General features: G+C 37.4%; 1 long non-coding RNA gene across 1 annotated transcript; it reads left to right on the top strand.

The window, feature by feature from the left end:
* The first annotated feature begins 222 nt into the window (after positions 1–222).
* On the top strand, positions 223–10,990 carry LOC115411061 (uncharacterized). The gene is made up of 3 exons (XR_003934172.1): positions 223–358; positions 4,456–4,460; positions 10,979–10,990. It is a non-coding gene; the product is annotated as an uncharacterized LOC115411061 (long non-coding RNA).
* The last annotated feature ends 8,709 nt before the right edge of the window (positions 10,991–19,699 follow it).

The following is a 19,699-nucleotide window of genomic DNA, read 5'->3' as shown; positions in this document are numbered from 1 at the left end:
CAGGTTTCTACCCCCGGACAGGACACGTTAGTCACAGGGCTCCGAGATGAAGGGCCCCGGGAAACTTGGGAAAGAACCGTTAAAGGCAGGTATACCGGGAAAATCAAGACCAAGTTTCAGCAGAAGAAACAGATTTGAGTTTAACCCTTTATAGTCACTCAGTGAAATACTCTACAATTCAAAATTTCGACCTTAGCGCATCATCGGACATTGTCATCTACCTCCTCGTATGTTGCCGTGACAACAGTCTCCCTCCTCTTGCCATAACGCATCCCAGCAGCACTTGCTAAAAAGTAAACACATGCAATAAAACAGCTGTTATAATGTCGTAAACTGACAAAACTCACTCATATTCACTGTGTAATGATATAAAAACCAACATGCTTCTTGACCTCACCGAGGCACGGGATTGGCCCCATATTTAATGTTTGCGGAAATTACCAAAAATAGTCACTTGCCTGATAAAAGGTTGACAAAAGCAAAATGAAAACAAAAAACAAAAAAACAAAAAAACACTTAAAAAAACGGTATTATTCCAGCAGCGGGAGTGCCAAAAAATATAACGGAAAATAACCATCTCATAAAAATACGGTAATTTTCCATAATTAAAATACAGTTTTTTGCCTTAACTTTACATGTGATTTTGCATTTTCTTTTTTTTTTCTTTTTAATGTTTAATAAAGAATATTTACATGTATTAAAACAATCAAATTACATATATATATATATATAAATAAATAATTTTCAATGAGACTAAGTTGTACAATCCACTGATAAAAACTGTATTTGGACAGTTTATCAGTGCTTATACGTGTTATACATTCACAAAAATACATTTATTCAACATTTTTGTTGTGAAACCTCCTGTAATTACACAAGATATTTGTCAGTTAAACGAGTCTGGTTAAACTTACAGAACAAATACTTCTTTTACGGTTAATTGTCAGTAATTTTATGTCATTTTATTTTATTTTATTTTTTACAATATTACACTTTAAATTAACAGTTTAATCTCATAAATAGAAAAGAAACGTGTGAAATTATGATACATTTGCAAATGTATTTTAACTGTATTTTTCTGTGAAAAAAGAAAAAATTATTTTTAAAAATTGAATTTTTTGGGTTATTCCGTTACAGTTTTTTCGTGTTATTTTACATTTGACATGTAAAATCACAGTCTATTTTTGTCATTTCATTAATATTTTCCTGTATCTTAAAAACACAGGAAAAATCTGTAAAATAAACAGTGAGAATTCTGTTAAATTACAGATTTTTTTTTTACAGTGTAGTAGTAGGACCTGACTATTTCCTGTATATTCCATTTAACTTAATAAAAACATCATTTCACTCGCTCCACATTAGCGACTGTAAACTTTATCACGCTGTAAACTTTTTAAGGACTCGACTGTTGGAATAACATCCAGAACTACACTTCCTGCGTCCGTAAATTTTCCCCCACGACTCCATCAAAAATAAATAAATCAGTGTCAACGTCGTCTCGGGGCGTCTCTCACTCCAAAAAGTTTTGACGGTGCCAATCAATCAAATTGGGAGTTTTCTCGCAGAATAATGCACGTTTCCTCTCAAGAATGCCCGTCAAAGGAGGCAGTGTGGTGGAAACCTCCTCTGGACCCACAAAGGTGTCACAGTAAGCAGGCGTTGTCAGAGACTTGTCACTGCCGGGTGGGTTGAAAGCATGAAAAATACCATCTCAGGGGACGGGAGGAGGACGAGCGGCGAGGAAAAAGGGGAGGGGAGGGGTGTGTTGGAGTGTGCGCGACGGCCTTGACTCACTTTCGCCTGTTGCATCAACCCTTGTCAATCCTCCAGACAATAGGCCTCCGTCTACGCGGCGGGCGGTTTTCACCTTCAGGGGTGATGGCTATATTACTCAGCCTGACAAGTCATGCCGGAGGGAGATCAAAAACGGTGCCTAATTGAATGCTGTCCACTCACACACCTGAAGCTCTGCGCAGACTGATTATTGGACTCGATTGGATTATTATGGGGTGAAGTTTCCATCAGAAAAGTCATTTTGGCAGACGGAGGGTTCCGAGTCAACGTCACCTAACGTCTGACAGGGAACCACCCCCGACGGCTGACGGCCACGTCTTAAAGGTGACGGGTGAAGGCGTCTGCTCACTTATGAGTCAACTTTGAAAACATCAGCGACGCCCCGCCCCCAAGCTGAGACCGGACCGTAAGAGCATGGACGACCAGACTGGAAACGTCTACCACAGAGCAGTGGCACCGAAGTCTGAAATAAACGACCACTGGTAGGAATCAACCATGGGCAATGATCAACCATGGGCAATGATCAACCATGTGCAATAATCAACAATGTGCAATGATCACCAATGTGCAATGATCACCAATGTGCAATAATCAACAATGTGCAATAATCAACCATGGGCAATGATCAACAATGTGCAATGATCACCAATGTGCAATGATCACCAATGTGCAATAATCAACAATGTGCAATAATCAACCATGGGCAATGATCAACAATGTGCAATAATCAACAATGTGCAATGATCAACCATTGGCAATGATCAACCATGGGCAATGATCAACCATGTGCAATGATCAACAATGTGCAATAATCAACAATGTGCAATGATCACCAATGTGCAATAATCAACAATGTGCAATAATCAACCATGGGCAATGATCAACAATGTGCAATGATCAACAATGTGCAATAATCAACAATGTGCAATAATCAACCATGGGCAATGATCAACAATGTGCAATGATCAACAATGTGCAATGATCAACAATGTGCAATAATCAACAATGTGCAATGATCAACCATGGGCAATGATCAACAATGTGCAATGATCAACAATGTGCAATGATCAACAATGTGCAATAATCAACCATGTGCAATGATCAACCATGTGCAGTGATCAACAATGTGCAATGATCAACAATGTGCAATAATCAACAATGTGCAATAATCAACAATGTGCAATGATCAACAATGTGCAATAATCAACAACGTGCAATAATTTGTAATAATGTGCAAGAATGGAAAACCAACAATGTGCAATAATTGAAAACCAACAATGTGCAATGATCAACAATGTGCAATAATGGAAACCCAGCAATGTGCAATAATCAACAATGTGCAATAATGGAAAACCAACAATGTGCAATGATCAACAATGTGCAATAATTTGTAATAATGTGCAATAATGGAAAACCGACAATGTGCAATAATGGAAAACCAACAATGTGCAATGATCAACAATGTGCAATAATGGAAAACCAATAATGTGTAATGATCAACAATGTGCAATAATTTGTAATAATGTGCAATAATGGAAAACCAACAATGTGCAATGATGGAAAACCGACAATGTGCAATAATGGAAAACCAACAATGTGCAATGATCAACAATGTGCAATAATGGAAAACCAACAATGTGCAATGATGAACAATGTGCAATAATCATAATCAACGAAGTGCAATTATCAGAATCAATAATGTGCAACAATCAAGCATGTGCAATAATTAGAATCAACAATGTGCAATAATCAACAATGTGCAATAATCCGAATCAACAACGTGCAATTATCAGAATCAATAATGTGCAATAATGAACAATGTGCAATAATCGTAATCAGCAATGTGCAATAATCAACAATGTGCAATAATCAATAATGTGCAATAATGACAAATCAGCAATGTGCAATAATCAACAATGTGCAATGATCATAATCAACCATGTGCAGTAATCAATAATGTGCAATAATAATAATCAACAATACGCAATAGCCAAAAATGTGCAATAATCAATAATGTGGAATAATCGTAATCAATAACATGCAATAATCAACAATGTACAATAATCAAAAATGTGCAATAATCTGAGTCAAAAATGTGCAATAATCTGAATCAAAAATGTGCAATAATCATAATCAACAATGTGCAGTGACTACTGTACTTACCGCTAACTGTCCTGTGCAGCTAACTAAGTATGAATGTGTGAATGTGCGACTTGAAAACCAACACCACAGGGCCTTTGACCAAAGCATCAGAATGAGACCAGATGGGATGAGAACCATTAAGAAACAACTTTTTAGAGTCCAAGAAAAGAACTGATAAAAATAGAAACACTGCATTTTCTCCAGTGGACACAGCTGGAAATGTAAATAATGGCGTTTGATGCTAAAATGACAGCGTTTCTTCTTGATTATGAGGCTTATGATAGTATACAGTTATTATGGGATGTTCTTATCTTCGCTAAGTTGCCGTTGGTTGATCCATGGTTGTTGGATTCAACCAGATCTTTAGTGGTTTTACTGTGGCTATTTTCAGTCTAAAACACAAGCTAAGCTAACAGCGCTAAGCTAACAGAGCTATAATGTAAACTATCAGCTGATGCAACATATGAAGAGTATAAGACAGTGTTATTTTAAGTGACGGTCAAAATAAACACCTATGAGTTTTAGTTTGACGAAGAAAACTTGATGATACCATAATACAAATGTGTATAAACAATGAGCTTTATACTTTTTTCAGCGGCAGATACAGTCTGTGGAAACATAGCGTTGATGTTGTTGGTGATACAGGATCTCATCATATATGAGGTTTGTGCAATTCTCAATTTTTGCAACTTAGTGTCAGCAACGTCTCCTCATTAGTGTGAATAGAGTGTTGCAGTTCGGTTATTGCTCCTCTACACACTCGAGAGAAAAAGCAATTTTAAAAGGAATTAATGTACAAATTTGTTTCTCGTATTGTTTGTGGGGATGAAACAGCTGGTTGTGACCTCAGTCCCTTTGTTTGCCAAATGGACCGGGCCGTGTTTACTCCTTGGGTTTGTACTCTTAGACAACACAGTATCTCCCACTAAAAAATCCCATATATCCTACTTGTAATTACTACTGGAGGGCAGACTTGAGCGGGTTTTCCCATCTGGTAGCTTCATGTTTACAAAGTATAATAACAATATGAGTGGATGCATCGTCAGAGTCCGAGGCGGTCTGCGCTGATACAACTGGGCTCTAAACAGTACAAATGAATTCTGGTCTCTATTTAACCTTTTTTCAACAATTTATTACCATATATCATAATATTATCCTCTATATTTTGAGTTTTTTCAGTGAAAATCAGGTATTTTCCTACATTTAATTTACTGTTCATGTACTTTAACCCTTTCATGCATGAATTATCAGAACCTTAATCAAGATTTTTTTCCTCTTTAGGCATGAAAAGAAAAAAAAAACATGCCTCAAGAAAATTTTCTTATGAACCTTTTTTTCATGGAGTTGCAAAAATGTCCACTCAGCCGGACACCATGCATTTAATTTTTGAAGCAAAGAAACATGTATTTACTGATATACTGTGTGAAAACTATGAAATAAAAACATTTTAATGCTTATTCTAGGTCATTCATTTGTCAGACAGGGATAGTTGTTTGTTTACCCGCTTCACTAATTTGTCTGATAAATGAGTTATCTACAAAAATTATATGTGGAAGACAGTAGGAACCTTTAGCAGACATTTTTAATGCTACTAATCTGAAGTTTTCTCACATTTTAACATGCTAATGCCAGTCAGTACTCACTTCATGGAGATAATATGCAAAAAAAAAAAAAAAAAAAAGGTGGTTTTTGACTAATTTTTAGGTGGTTTTGGGGTAATTTTTGGGTGATTTTTAGGTGGGTTTTTTGAGTGATTTTTAGGTGTTTTTTATGTGGTTTTTATGTGGTTTTTGGGTGATTTTTGGGTGATTTTTAGGTGGGGTTTTTTTGGTGATTTTTAGGTGGTTTTTACGTGGCTTTTATGTGGTTTTTGGGTAATTTTTGGGTGATTTTTAGGTGGTTTTTACGTGGCTTACGTGGTTTTTGGGTGATTTTTGGGTGATTTTTAGGTGGGGTTTTTTTGGTGATTTTTAGGTGGTTTTTACGTGGCTTTTACGTAGTTTTTGGGTAATTTTTGGGTGCTTTTTAGGTGGTTTTTACGTGGCTTACGTGGTTTTCGGGTAATTTTTGGGTGATTTTTAGGTGGTTTTTTGGGTGATTTTTAGGTGGGTTTTTAGGTGGTTCTGGGGTAATTTTTGGGTGATTTTTAGGTGTTTTTTTTGGGTGATTTTTAGGTGGTTTTTGGATAATTTTTGGGTGATTTTTAGGTGGGGTTTTTTGGGTGATTTTTAGGTGGGTTTTTAGGTGGTTTTGGGGTAATTTTTGGGTGATTTTTGGGTGGTTTTTGCATGATTTTTACGTGGTGTTTACATGGTTTTTAGGTACGGGTTTTTTTTTAGTAATTTTTGGGTGATTTCTAGGTGGTTTTTTTGGGTGATTTTTAGGTGGGTTTTTAGGTGGTTTGGGGGTAATTTTTGGGTGATTTTTAGGTGTTTTTTGGATGAATTTTAGGTGGGTTTTTAGGTGGTTCTGGGGTAATTTTTGGGTGATTTTTAGGTGTTTTTTTGGGTGATTTTTAGGTGGGTTTATAGGTGGTTCTGGGGTAATTTTTGGGTGATTTCAAGGTTTTTTTGGGTGATTTTTAGGTGGGTTTTTAGGTGGTTTTTTTTGGGTGATTTTTAGGTGTGTTTTTAGGTGGTTTTGGGGTAATTTTTGGGTGATTTTTAGGTGTTTTTTTAAGTGGTTCTGGGATAATTTTTGGGTGATTTTTAGGTGGATTTTTGGGTGATTTTTAGGTGGGTTTATAGGTGGTTCTGGGGTAATTTTTGGGTGATTTTAAGTTTTTTTTAGGTGATTTTTAGGTGGGTTTTTAGGTGGTTCTGGGATAATTTTTGGGTGATTTTTAGGTGTTTTTTGGGTGACTTTTAGGTGGTTTTTGGATAATTTTTGGGTGATTTTTAGGTGGGTTTTTTGGGTGATTTTTAGATGGGTTTTTAGGTGGTTTTGGGGTAATTTTTGGGTGATTTTTAGGTGGTTTTTGCATGACTTTTACGCGGTGTTTACATGTTTTTTAGGTGGGTTTTTTTGAGTAATTTTTGGGTGGTTTTTAGGTATTTTTGAGTAATTTGTAGGTAGTTTTGGGGTCATTTTTGGGTGATTTTTAGGTGGTTTTTGAGTAATTTTTAGTTGGTTTTACGGTAATTTTTGGGTGAATTTGGTGATTTTTGGGTAGTAACTTATCATTTCTACATGAAAACAAAAAAACAACAACTTTTAAAAAACAAACAAACTGTTAATTACAGACTTGTAACAATAACAAGTACTTGATTTACACTTAAACATGTTACTCTAGATCAGGTTTATCAAGAACAGCGTGGTTACAGTAATGGTCTAAATGTCAGTGTATGGGATGATGCATAAGTGTCCACTGTGTCGGCTGATATGGAACTAAAACAACAAAACCCATGAATATACAAGAGAACAGCTGGAGAAGAACTGTCCACTGTAGTGACCACTGTGCATGAAAGGGTTAATTATTACGATGAGATAACATTTAAGTGTTATTATGTCAAAAACAGAGAAAACTGAAGAAAAAATGGACTTTTTCAGTCAAATCTATCATTATCTGAGTATAAGTCAAATGTGTCCATCCACTGTCATTATTGGACATGTGAGCAAAACCTTACCGATATTTACTAAAAAAAAAGAAATGCGTAATGTCGGTTTTTCCATTAAATCACAAATGCAATGATTTTTGTGTTTAGTATCATGGCCCTGATGGACCACCACTGGTAAAGAGCTCCTACAAGTGGATCATTGTACTGAAAAAAGCTAATACGATTAGCCCCGGCTGGAAAATAATCCTGTCAAACACAAAATGCACAATTTAACACAAACTACTGAAACAATCTGCCATCAGTTGTCCTGATCAGGGTGTAATATGTTGTAAAAAAAAAAAAAAATAATAATTGAGATTTAATCGGAGGCCTCTCAGTTAAAACGAGATGCTCTTTCCTGCTGAGGTTCCTCTTAGCGATTCGTCGTAATTTGTTTTGATTTCATGTTTGCCTTTCGCGGCATTAATTTTGATCATCATTTGTTCGCACACACAGTCTCACCCCGCAAGAAACTAGAGTGGCTTTTTAGGTCCATTAAACATGTCAGCATCCACTCTCACACTTCCAGTTCTGAAGCACAAAACTAGCGCCTTCACTGGGAACTAAACCTCGTAATTGCAACATATGCTTTGAGTCGCAGAAATATCTCCAGAGACTAATGAAGAGAAGGGTGTTCTGGGTAACTGTATGTCCCAGACCTACACCATGAATATGAGCGTGAAACTTTCAGCTGATTCTGACCAGAGTGTCTACGCCACGGGTGTCAAACTCATTTCCTTTCAGGTTCCGTATTCGGCTCAATTTGATCTCAAGTGGATCAGACCAATGAAAGAAAAGAATAAGTAGCATAATAGCATAAAAATAATGACAACTCCAAATTTTTCTGTTTTAGCGCAACAAAATAACATTGAATTATGAAAATATTTACAATTTATAAACAAACCAAACAAAAAAGACATGAATAACCTGAAAAATTTTATAATTCTTAAGAAAAATAAGTGCAATTCAATATTATTATATGTAAACGTATCATTTACACTTGTGGAAAAAAAACATATAGTAACATTCAGAATATTGTTAAAACTGTATTGTATTTTCTTTAGACATTTCAGGTTGTTCATATTTGTTCAAGTTATTCACATTTTATTCTTAAAGGATAGTTTGTAAGTGTAAATATTTTCAGAACATACTGTTTTTTCACATGAAACCAAGAAGCAAATTTGGAGTCATCATTATTTATAGATTATTATGTTAATATTTTACTTGAGCTCACAGGTGGTCTGTATGTGGAACCTGAACTAAAACCAGTTTGACACGATTGTAATTTTTGCGCTCTGCCAGTTCATCCCGCGGTCCGGATCAGACCCTTACCTGGGCCGGTTTTGGCTCACGGGCCACATGTTTGATGCAGTGGCGGCTACTCGTCTTTCAGACAGGGGAAGCTCATTGTCAAGTTATTTAAACATACATTCGGCCCTCCGTTCCTTTTTAAGAAAATGCTCAGTGACCTTATCGTACCAAGTAGGCATCTTTTCCAGGGACTGGACCAGTGTCCTCTGAATGTCCAGCAGAGCTAAGCTGCTTCAAATTGCCTTGGCCCATTGTGTTGCGAGTGTAAGACTTCAGCCTTTATAAACTACAGATGCTCCTTTCACTCCGACCTAGCCGACAGTTTGATTGATTTACCTATCTACAAAACTATATTAAACTCGAAGAAGAAATGATTAAATTATGTAACTGAAACAAGAAAACGCTGAAATTAAGTTAAATTGAAAGAAGGAAGTACAATGAGTGTGTTTTATTTACAGTGAAAGAAATGAACGAGTAATTTCGGAGCGGTTTCTCTGATTTCACATCAGAATGTGCGACGGTATTAAACTGAACTGTGTCAGTGAAGGAGGAGATCTGAAACTAGCTGTCAATCAAACGGGATTCAGCCTTTCGACCGATCCTCCAATCAGCGCGTGGGATTCTGGCGTCCGGCCCGGCCGAGCTCCGCCTACAGCTCCATTCACCCCCAGAGACGCCCGGCGTTCAGGGGCGGGACAACATTGTGGCATTTATCCAATTACCGTCCAGTTTTGAGGCAATGAAAAAAACTGTTCCATTCAGTCCCATTGAAGCCCAGAGACGGACACAGTCTACGGACAAATGCACTGAGCAGAGATGGAGGAGAAAACAGAGACACGGGAATGGAGGAGAAGTGAACAACATCGCGTCCGTTGATTTGTGATAAAGCTAATTCTGAACGAACTCATCTTTGAGATGAACGTGTTTTAACACATTTGTAGTCAATGAAATGTCAACACAACCGAACAAATTTAACCATTTAATTTTCGTAATTTTAGGGGAAGCCGGGCTTCCCTTGCAGTCTGTGAGAAATCGCCACTGGTTTGATGCCCCTAATCTGAAACAAGAGAAGCACAAGATAAAGGCCAGATTTAGATTAGATTAGACTAGATTAGATATGATTAGATTAGATTAGATTAGATTAGATTAGATTAGATTAGATTAGACTAGATTAGACTATATTAGATTAGACTAGATTAGATTTGATTAGATTAGACTAGATTATATTAGATTAGACTACATTAGACTAGATTAAATTAGATTAGATTAGACTAGATTAGATTTGATTAGATTAGACTAGACTAGATTAGACTATATTAGATTAGATTAGACTAGATTAGATTTGATTACATTATATATATACTATATATATACTATATTATATACTATATTAGATTAGACTAGATTAGATTTGATTAGATTAGACTAGATTATATTATATTAGATTAGACTAGATTAAATTAGATTAGATTAGACTAGATTAGATTAGACTAGATTAGATTAGATTAGACTAGATTAGATTTGATTAGATTAGACTAGATTAGATTAGATTAGACTAGATTAGATTCGATTTGATTAGACTAGATTATATTAGATTAGATTAGATTAGATTAGATTAGATACAACTTTATTTATCCTTTATATATCCTTTATCTATCCTTTAACCAGTGGTGTAGTCCAGGGTATCTGGACTATACCTACTTATTTTTCAGTCATCATTGCGTATACCCACTTCTAAACCACCCCTGATGGACAACATTCAGTCGTATCTGAACCAAATTGCCCATTTTTTCCCCTCGGATGGTGAAGCCATGACCCGCCCTACTCTGTCTCTAATTAATAATAATAATCCATTTTATTTGTAATGCACTTTACATTTTTGTCTAAAAATCTCAAAGTGCTACAGGCAATACATAACAGAGAATAAAAATAGAAAATAAGCCAGATAAAACAGTTTAAAAATAAAAACAGCAGTTAAGAATGAAGACAATTAAAACAGGAGAAGCATGCACAGATGTTAAAAGATCAAGGAAATGCTTTCCTGAATAAAAAGGTCTTCAGACCTTTTTTAAAAGTGTCCTCAGTCTGTGGGGCCCAGAGGCGATCAGGCAGGGCATTCCATAGACGAGGAGCAGCAGCTGCAAAAGCCCTGTCACTCATAGTTTTAAGTTTTGTCCTGGGGGGGCACAGACGGTGCGATTGGCCTGACCGTGTTCTGGCTAGTACTCGGTGCCTCCACTGATTAGATTGATTAACTTTAAGCATGAGGACTGATGAGCCAATCAGAGGCAGAGTAGGGTGGGTCATGCTAAGGAAAATATTGCTAATTTAGCACTGGCCGCTTCTAGTAAGTAAGTACATTTTATTTATAGAGCACTTTTCACAGACAGAGTCACAAAGTGCTTTATCAAATCAAAATCAAACTAGAAGCACTCGGAGAGCGCAGACCTCCGCCAAGGCTGATCAGTGGCGCCCATGGGCCCCCCCACCCCCAATCACCACCAAAATTTAATCATTTCTTCCTTATCCCATTTCCAACAAACCCTGAAAATTTCATCCAAATCTGTCCATAACTTTTTGAGTTATGTTGCACACTAACGGACAGACAGACAGACAAACAAACAGACAAACAAACCCTGGCAAAAACATAACCTCCTTGGCGGAGGTAATCAAATTTACAGACACCCCACAGAATCCTCCAGGAGCAAACATTTGTGATTGGTGACAGTGGCGAGGAAAAACTTCCCTTTAACAGGCAGAAACCTCTGGAACATTATAGGACACCTCAGGTTCCAGTGCCACCCCAGCTGATTGACAGGTCACTACACGTCTCATTGAAAGATGCGCGATTATTACCTCCGCCAAGGAGGTTATGTTTTCATCAGGGGTTTGTCTGTTTGTTTGTTTGTCTGTTAGCAAGATAACTCAAAAAGTTATGGATGGATTTTGATGAAATTTTCAGGAAGTGTTGATACTGGCACAAGGAACAAATGATTAAGTTTTGGTGGTGATCGTGTGTGTGTGGGGGGGTTAATCTGCCTTGGCAGAGGTCTGCGCTCTCCAAATACTTTTCTAGTTTCCTGATCAAGTCATAATAATTGTATAATAGTGAGCAAATACTACTGATGGATTTTTGGGTAAACTAAATAAAGTATTCTGACATGTCACTGTTTCTAAAAAAGCGTATTTCTGGGCAACTTAAAAAAAAAAAAAAAATTGACAGTGTACCCACTTCTCCAGGGACCACTACACCACTGGGCAGAACCCTCAGGGAATTCAAGTTCCAATAGCAGCACAAACACTGAATAGGACCTTACAGACCCTGTAGACCACATTGGACCTGAGACTGTTGACTCACTGTCCTCACTGGAACTGTTGATGCCACTATCTGGTAATTAGGGATGGAAATCGATAAGAATCTAACGGTTCCGACTCCATTATCAGTTTTGCCTATCAATCCGATTCCTTATCAAGTCTCATTGGGTGAGGGAATAAAGGAGTACAAACAGGTGTGTTTGCATTAACTGTCTTATATTTCCATCTCTGCACAGAAAATAGAACATATACAGTATGTACAAATAATAATAACAGATGACGCAGGGCCCTGTTCGGGGGGGCGGGGCAGCGGTGGCGTGCAGTGAAAGTGAAACTAAAGATGCTTTACTACTACATGGAACCGGTTCGACTTGGCTCAGCTCGGCTCCCGTTATTGTGCACCTCCTTTCCTTTCCCCTACCTTTGGAAACTTGTATGATGTTTGGGGGTATGACGTTTGTTGCCCACACCGGAACCGGAACTGGACCCAGCGTTCACTCTGCCGCTACATTCACAAGCGCCGCTAAGTATCGTATCAAATACGTGACATTCCTGTAAATGATTCACATGCTGTGGACAAATGTTTGAACATACTGGAGGGATTCCACCCTTTTGAAGACATGGAAGCTTTGACAGTGTTCCAGTGGACCTGGTGTCGTCTGTTTAGACCGTTTCTGCCTCAACGCCATGTTGGCTACGTTCTGACCAAAACAATGCAGCGTACGCGTGACGAAGGTGGAATCATTAAGCAGAATCGTTAAGCAGGCAGGCAAACGATTCCAAGGAATCGAGCTACTGGGATCCAGTTCTCAAAAAGAACCACTTCTCAATTCCCATCCCTACTGGTAATGTATTCAGAAATGACCAAAAATAGTCACTTGCCCGATGAAGCGTTAAAATAGAAAGTGAGAAATGCATATGTTTGTACATTAGAACTTTACCAAACCAGGAAATATAATGTTAGACTAGGACTTTCTGTACTATATGTGACAGGAGAATGTAGACACATGTGACAGAAAATATATAAGTGTGTGAATAAAGAAATGCATGAATGAGTGGAAATGTATGTGAGAGCTGGAGTGGATTATGTCCTGGATGGCCTCCATTATGCAATGTATACATGTGTAAAGAAGCCTCTTGAAACTGGAATAATATGAGCCTGTCCCATGTGAAAAAGACAGAAAGCACAGCATTCTAATGGAATATGCTGTTTACGTGACAACCGTCGTATTCAGAATAATACTAGGATGTTACGGCGCTTGTAAATGTTCCAACTGCGGTTTCGTAAATGAAAAATATAAAGGTGACTCTAGAAATTATGATGTAATTATTTCAAACAGGATGATCGTGGCGTCTCTTGCAGAAATCTTACACCTCAAGCCAAGCATGTGCTATTTTTATGTGCTTTTTTTTTTTTTTTTTTTTTTTCCTACTGTCAGTTTTGATATGAGACCAGCGGAATAGATTATGCTTTTTCTGGGGGTCTCAGGGGGTTAGCTTGGCTCCGGTTAGAATTCATTTAGTCAGATAGCCTCTGTGGATTATCCCTGTTTTCAGAGGCCTGAATTTCTGACAGGTCATTATTGTACATCACACTGGGACCTACTGCAGTGAGCCCCACCGTGCATCCACAGCTCCTCACAGCAGTGTCGGCATGCACACACACTGTTAAACAGACCCGGACGGGGGGTAAGGAAAGGAACGCCCGTTTGTCTGATGTGCCGGCCGTTCACTAGAGGACCCCATAGATCTTTGGACCAATCATTACTGGTGTTTTACAGACCCCGGGCCAAGGACAGGACTCCATATGTAGTCACATGTACAGGCTATGAGCCCGATGTTTAATGAATACACCTGAAGTCTGACATTCACCAACAGGAATACTGTGCCCATATCAAACGAGGAAGGAGATGGAGGATGAGGCGTACGTCTAATTCGGTCTCAAATACACACGAACAGTCGCACAAACACCGCTGTTAAAGCTGAAAATAACACAGAAGTGAGTGATGCAGGGTTAACTGGAGGTACAGATTTACAACAGTAAGAAAGCCTAGTGCTAACCCTGTCATATCACACCACGTGCATGTGCAAATACATTATAAATATGTACATAATATTTCAATTTAAATCTAAATGTACATAAATACTTATTTTTCTCTTTATATTTTAGTTTTCACAAGCGTATATTTCCTGTTTTCTATCTTTCCTGCACTTTATTTTTGTATAAATGATCCCCATAGTGGGATCATTAAAGTCTCTTATCTTATCTCGTATTATCTTAACCAGTTTTATCTTATCTTGTCCTATCCCATCTTATCCCATTTTATCTTATCTTGTATTATCTTATTCAGTTTTATCTTATCTTGTCCTATCTCATCTTATCTTATCCCATTTTATCTTATCTCGTATTATCTTATCCCATCTTATCTTGTCCTATCCCATCTTATCTTATCCCATTTTATCTTATCTTATCTCGTATTATCTTATCTTATCCAATTTTATCTTATCTTGTCCTATATCATCTTATCTTATCCCATTTTATCTTATCTTATCTTATCTCGTATTATCTTATCTTATCTTATCCCATCTTATCTTGTCCTATCCCATCTTATCTTCCCTCGTATTATCTTATCTTATCCAATTTTATCTTATCTTGTCCTAGCTCATCTTATCTTATCCCATTTTATCTTATCTTATCTCATATTATCTTATCCCATCTTATCTTGTCCTATCCATCTTATCTTATCCCATTTTATCTTATCTTACTTCATATTGTCTTATCTTATCCAATTTTATCTTGTCATGTCCTATCCCATCTTATCTTATCCCATTTTATCTTATCTTATCTCGTATTATCTTATCCAATCTTATTTTGTCCTATCCCATCTTATCTTAACTCGTATTATCTTATCTTATCCAATTTTATCTTATCTTTTCCTATCCCGTCTTATCTCATATTATCTTGTCTTATCTTATCCCATCTTATTTTATCCTGTCCCATCTTATCTTATCCCATTTAATCTTATCTAGTCTCATCCAATCTTATCCTATATTGTCCTAACCAATCTTATCTTATCTCATTTTATCGTATCTTATCTCGTATTATCTTATCTTATCCCATCTAATCTTATCTCATATTATCTTGCCCTATCCCACCTTATCTTATGCTGTCCCATCTTATCTTATCTCGTATTATCTTATCTTAAATTTTACACTTAAATTTTTATAATTTGAAGACAGTTTATTTCTACCTGCCTTTCTTTGGCACTAGTGTGTTGCATATTGCTGCTGTAAACTGTTAAATTTCCCCATGGTGGGATCAATAAAGTCTTATCTTACCTTATCTTATCTTATCTTATCTTATCTTATGCCGTCTTGTCTTATCTTGTTGTTCTCATGTCGTACCACACTTTCCTCCATTTTCTAAACAGCCCTAACCCTTATTTTTTTCCCCATTTCTGCAGTTTCATCAGCCTAAATCCTCCTAAACTGCTGTGTATTTTGATTGTATAATAATTGCACCGTCTGATATTGACATTTGATCAACTGTTCAGCCCTAGACTGATAAAAAAAACCAAAAAAAACACACACTTCTGAGGCACTCACATCCTCTAGCAGTCTACATATGAAGGTTAAATTCTTTTGTATAACCGATGAACTCTCAGAAACTTGACATGTCTTTTTTTTTTTTGGGGGGGGGGGGGGGGGGGTCCTCTGAGAGACGGGAACATGCATTGCAAAATAAATCGCAATTAAACCTTAAGAGGCAGACAAAAGGAACTTTGAATCCCGCTAAACCCAACTCCACTTGACCTGTCATAAACTGAAATTTCCGGAGGATTCCACCAAAGACCTGACCTATCTGCGTGACAGCTGATTGGCACCATCCTCGCTTTATCTTCGGCAAAAAAAACCAAAAGCGCGTTACGAACGGCAGACGGCTCGTCGCATCCCCGAGGCAACCTGCGACGGGTCCTCCCCACAGAGCGTCTTCCTCCGCTTCCTAAATAATACAACAACAAAGAAGCAGGATTTATGGGGGAAACCTCAGTGGGAGTGTGTACACGTAGATCCTTTCAATTTGCCCTGGGAGTATTAACAAATGACCTGACACCCATTACGCAGCATTAGAGGAAATTTCCAGAGCCGCACACAGCTAATATTCTCAGCTAATTAGCGAGTGTTGGCTCGACTGTCGATCAAAAACCGTGACAATAGAGTCGAATTACACAGAGCTGCCGTGGGAATGAGTGGATGTCTAGATGGGATTAATGTAAACAACTCAGAAAGTGTTGATGATGAGGTCTGGGGGCCGCCGAGGGATTGTTCTCAAAGAATCAAACGGCAAGAAAGTACATTGTCACTGAGTACACAAGGAACGAAGACGCCTGTTGAATGTTGAAATGAATGAACCAGAGGGGCTCGCTCTGCAAGGTCACCGTTCCCGAACCTTCGCCGTAATTATTCTTGATACAAGGATTAATATCTAATTCAAGGTGTAGGCCTTGCATGACTCTTTTCTTATTAACTTTGCTACAGTGGGGGAACCTTTCAGGATTATTTCAATGCAATGATTACTTTGGGCCTAGCAAGCTGATTGCAAACTGTGCTGGTAGGTTTATTCACCACATTGATTTCCCTGCCAATATTGAGGATAGAGCTCCCAAGACATATCACCCTGCTCTCTCTGCTGTGCTCTCAGTAAATCTTATTAGAGATGGAAGCTCCTTAGCTGATACAGGACGGAGAAGAGCGCAAGGTTAAAAGAGGAGACAAGTTTGACAGAGGTGGAAAAGATAAAGCCTTCCACCTACTTGTGCTACACAGGAATAAGTTGATGTCTTTATATTTACAATAGTCGAGTGACACAAGCGAGTAAAGGGCAGGTTATTGTACAAAAATGTTAGCAAACACTTCACATTTAACCTCCTAAGACCCAGCTATGGGTTTTCTGCCCACATTTGTGGACAAGACTTTCACAACTTTATACAAAAAAAAAAGAAAAGAAAACTGTCCACCACAAAAGACATTCCGTAAAAATTTTAAAAACTGCATCTGAAAAAACTGTTGCACCATGATGCTTCCAATATAGGCACTTATTTAATAGAAAAAAAAAAAAAGCATATGCTTTGCTGACATTTCCTGGGTCCATCCATTCATTATCTGCTGCTTTTCCGGGGCCGGGTCACGGGGGCAACAGTCTAAGCAGGGATGCCCAGACTTCCCTCTCCCCAGCTCTTCCAGGAGGACCCCGAGGTGTTCCCAGGCCAGCCAAGAGACATAGTCTCTCCAATGTGTCCTAAGTCTTCCCCGAGGTCTCCTCCCGGTTGGACATGCCCGGAACACCTCCCCAGGGAGGCGTCCGAATCAGTTGCCCGAGCCACCTCAGCATTTCCTGGGTCTTAGGAGGTTAATCACGTTCCATCAAAGTAAAATGTAAGGAGTGACTAAATCTTAACTGTGCTAGTCCTTTAAGAGTTAGCCAAACAAACACTGTCTTGTTTCAAAAGGAAATTAGATCTAGATCCTAGAATTTAGGAAAATGTGTTTGGATGCTTCTATGAAACTGGGTTCATTTTGGTATCTGGCACTTTTCCAGCTTTTTTAGACCCAATAATAAAAGAGAAATGTAGACACATTTCCCCCCAGGATGTACCGAATGATGACCTCAGATAAATGGGGAAAAAAATATCCTCTTGCTCTGAGCCATCCCATAATTAATGAATTTTTAATCAAATACTGGGGCCAAAATAGGACCAAAATTGGGACATGAAATGCTACCAAGGCGTCAGTGCATTTTATTTTGAAAACATGGCTGTAAATGGTCTTATATAGACTATAAATAAAGACACTGTGTTAAATTTGATGATCCTTGTGGTTTTTCTAACCCAGACATGTGGATTTTTCATGAATCTCAGTCTCATTCCAGGTTTTGTGTGTAACTTATCGTGTCCTCTTGCGTTACATGCAGAACCTGCCCAGTTAAACACATATAAATCGCAAATGATTTTGCAACAGCGGTCATTTTTGTGAAACAATCTGTCTTGCATAATTAGTTCAATTCCCAAAATGTACCTGTGAGAGAATAAAGAGATATAAAAAAATAAAAATAAAAATAGTACCGCGTAATTTCCATGTCCTTTTGGCCGTATTACATACACATTTTTGTATTAAATATAATGTAAAATAATATTAAAATGTGTGATTTATCTGAAAACTAGTTTCTCTTTTATGTCAGTAAGTTTTTATTTTTAAAATAGACCCAAAGTGCTTCCAAACTTGCTTCATAACATTAGTCTACATCTGGTTTGAATTTTTTAGCCCCTCTGTCCTGTTTTTAGAACCAGTTTCATAGAAGCACCAGTTTATTTACTCCAACGCCTTGATACGAATTTCAAATCATTTCTCATTGGGTGCTGCTAAGTTAGCGATAACTGGTTCCTGATTTCAATATAAATTGAATCTTTTGCAGTTTGGACATTTCCAAGACACATTTAAACACAATACAGCCAATAAGTGTATGGCAACATAACATAAGACTTGCCATGTCAAATTTAATACCGTTTAAAGACTTTTTAAGGCAGTGGTTCCCAACTTGTTTTGGCTCGTGACTCCATTTTAACATCACAAATTTCTGGCGACCCCAGACATTCAAAACGAAGATTTTTTTTTTTTTTTTGCTAAAATTAATTTGTTTTTGATCATGTAATAGTTTGCTACACTATGTTGCAAATAAATATTAATTTTAGATTATATTTAGGCTATATATACAATTACATATATTTTTTTAGCAATTTTTTTAAATTTTTTTTATCAATTACTAGAAATTTCAGGCAACTCCATTTGAATTCCAGGTGACCCCATGTGGGGTCCCGACCCCAAGGTTGAAGAACACTGTTTTAAGGTATTAAATGTATATGTGTTAATTCAAGACTTTTTAAGAGGGGGAATCTGTGTAAACATTAGGCCTGTAACGGTACACAAAATTTTCGGTTCGGTACGTTTTCGGTTTTCAAAGCCACGGTTCTTTTTTTTTTTTCAGTTCGGTACGGGAAGAAAGAAAACCCCTCAAAATGTCTATTAATGTATTTATGAATTTTTTCAACATTTTTCCCTCAATTTTTGGACACAATAGAATATAGAAAAACAGGAATAATATAATTCTGCTGCTATAAATCAAATAGAAAATAAAATAAATTATTAATATCACTAAATGTATTTTAAACATTAGTATTGCACTTTTCCCTGAAAGGTAGTTTTCGAACAAACAAGAAAAATGCAATCACAGTTCTGTCAGTTCACATTCTGCAGGAAAATAACAAAAAATTTCACATGAAGTGCAACATTAACAAGAGGGTAAACTGGTATTCTGTTGAAACAAACTGAAGAGAAACACTGACAACACAATGAACCAAATTATTTATTTTAGGACAGAGAACAAACTGTTTAGGACACTGTGTGTATTTGTGTGCCTGTGTGCACGGGGGATTTTTTTTTTTTTTTTTTTTTTGGTTGGAGCCGGGGGGTAGGGGGGGCGCGCA

This window comes from Sphaeramia orbicularis, chromosome 20, assembly GCF_902148855.1.
Source record: "Sphaeramia orbicularis chromosome 20, fSphaOr1.1, whole genome shotgun sequence".
NCBI lineage: Eukaryota > Metazoa > Chordata > Actinopteri > Kurtiformes > Apogonidae > Sphaeramia > Sphaeramia orbicularis.
This window is presented reverse-complemented; position numbering and strand designations above follow the sequence as displayed.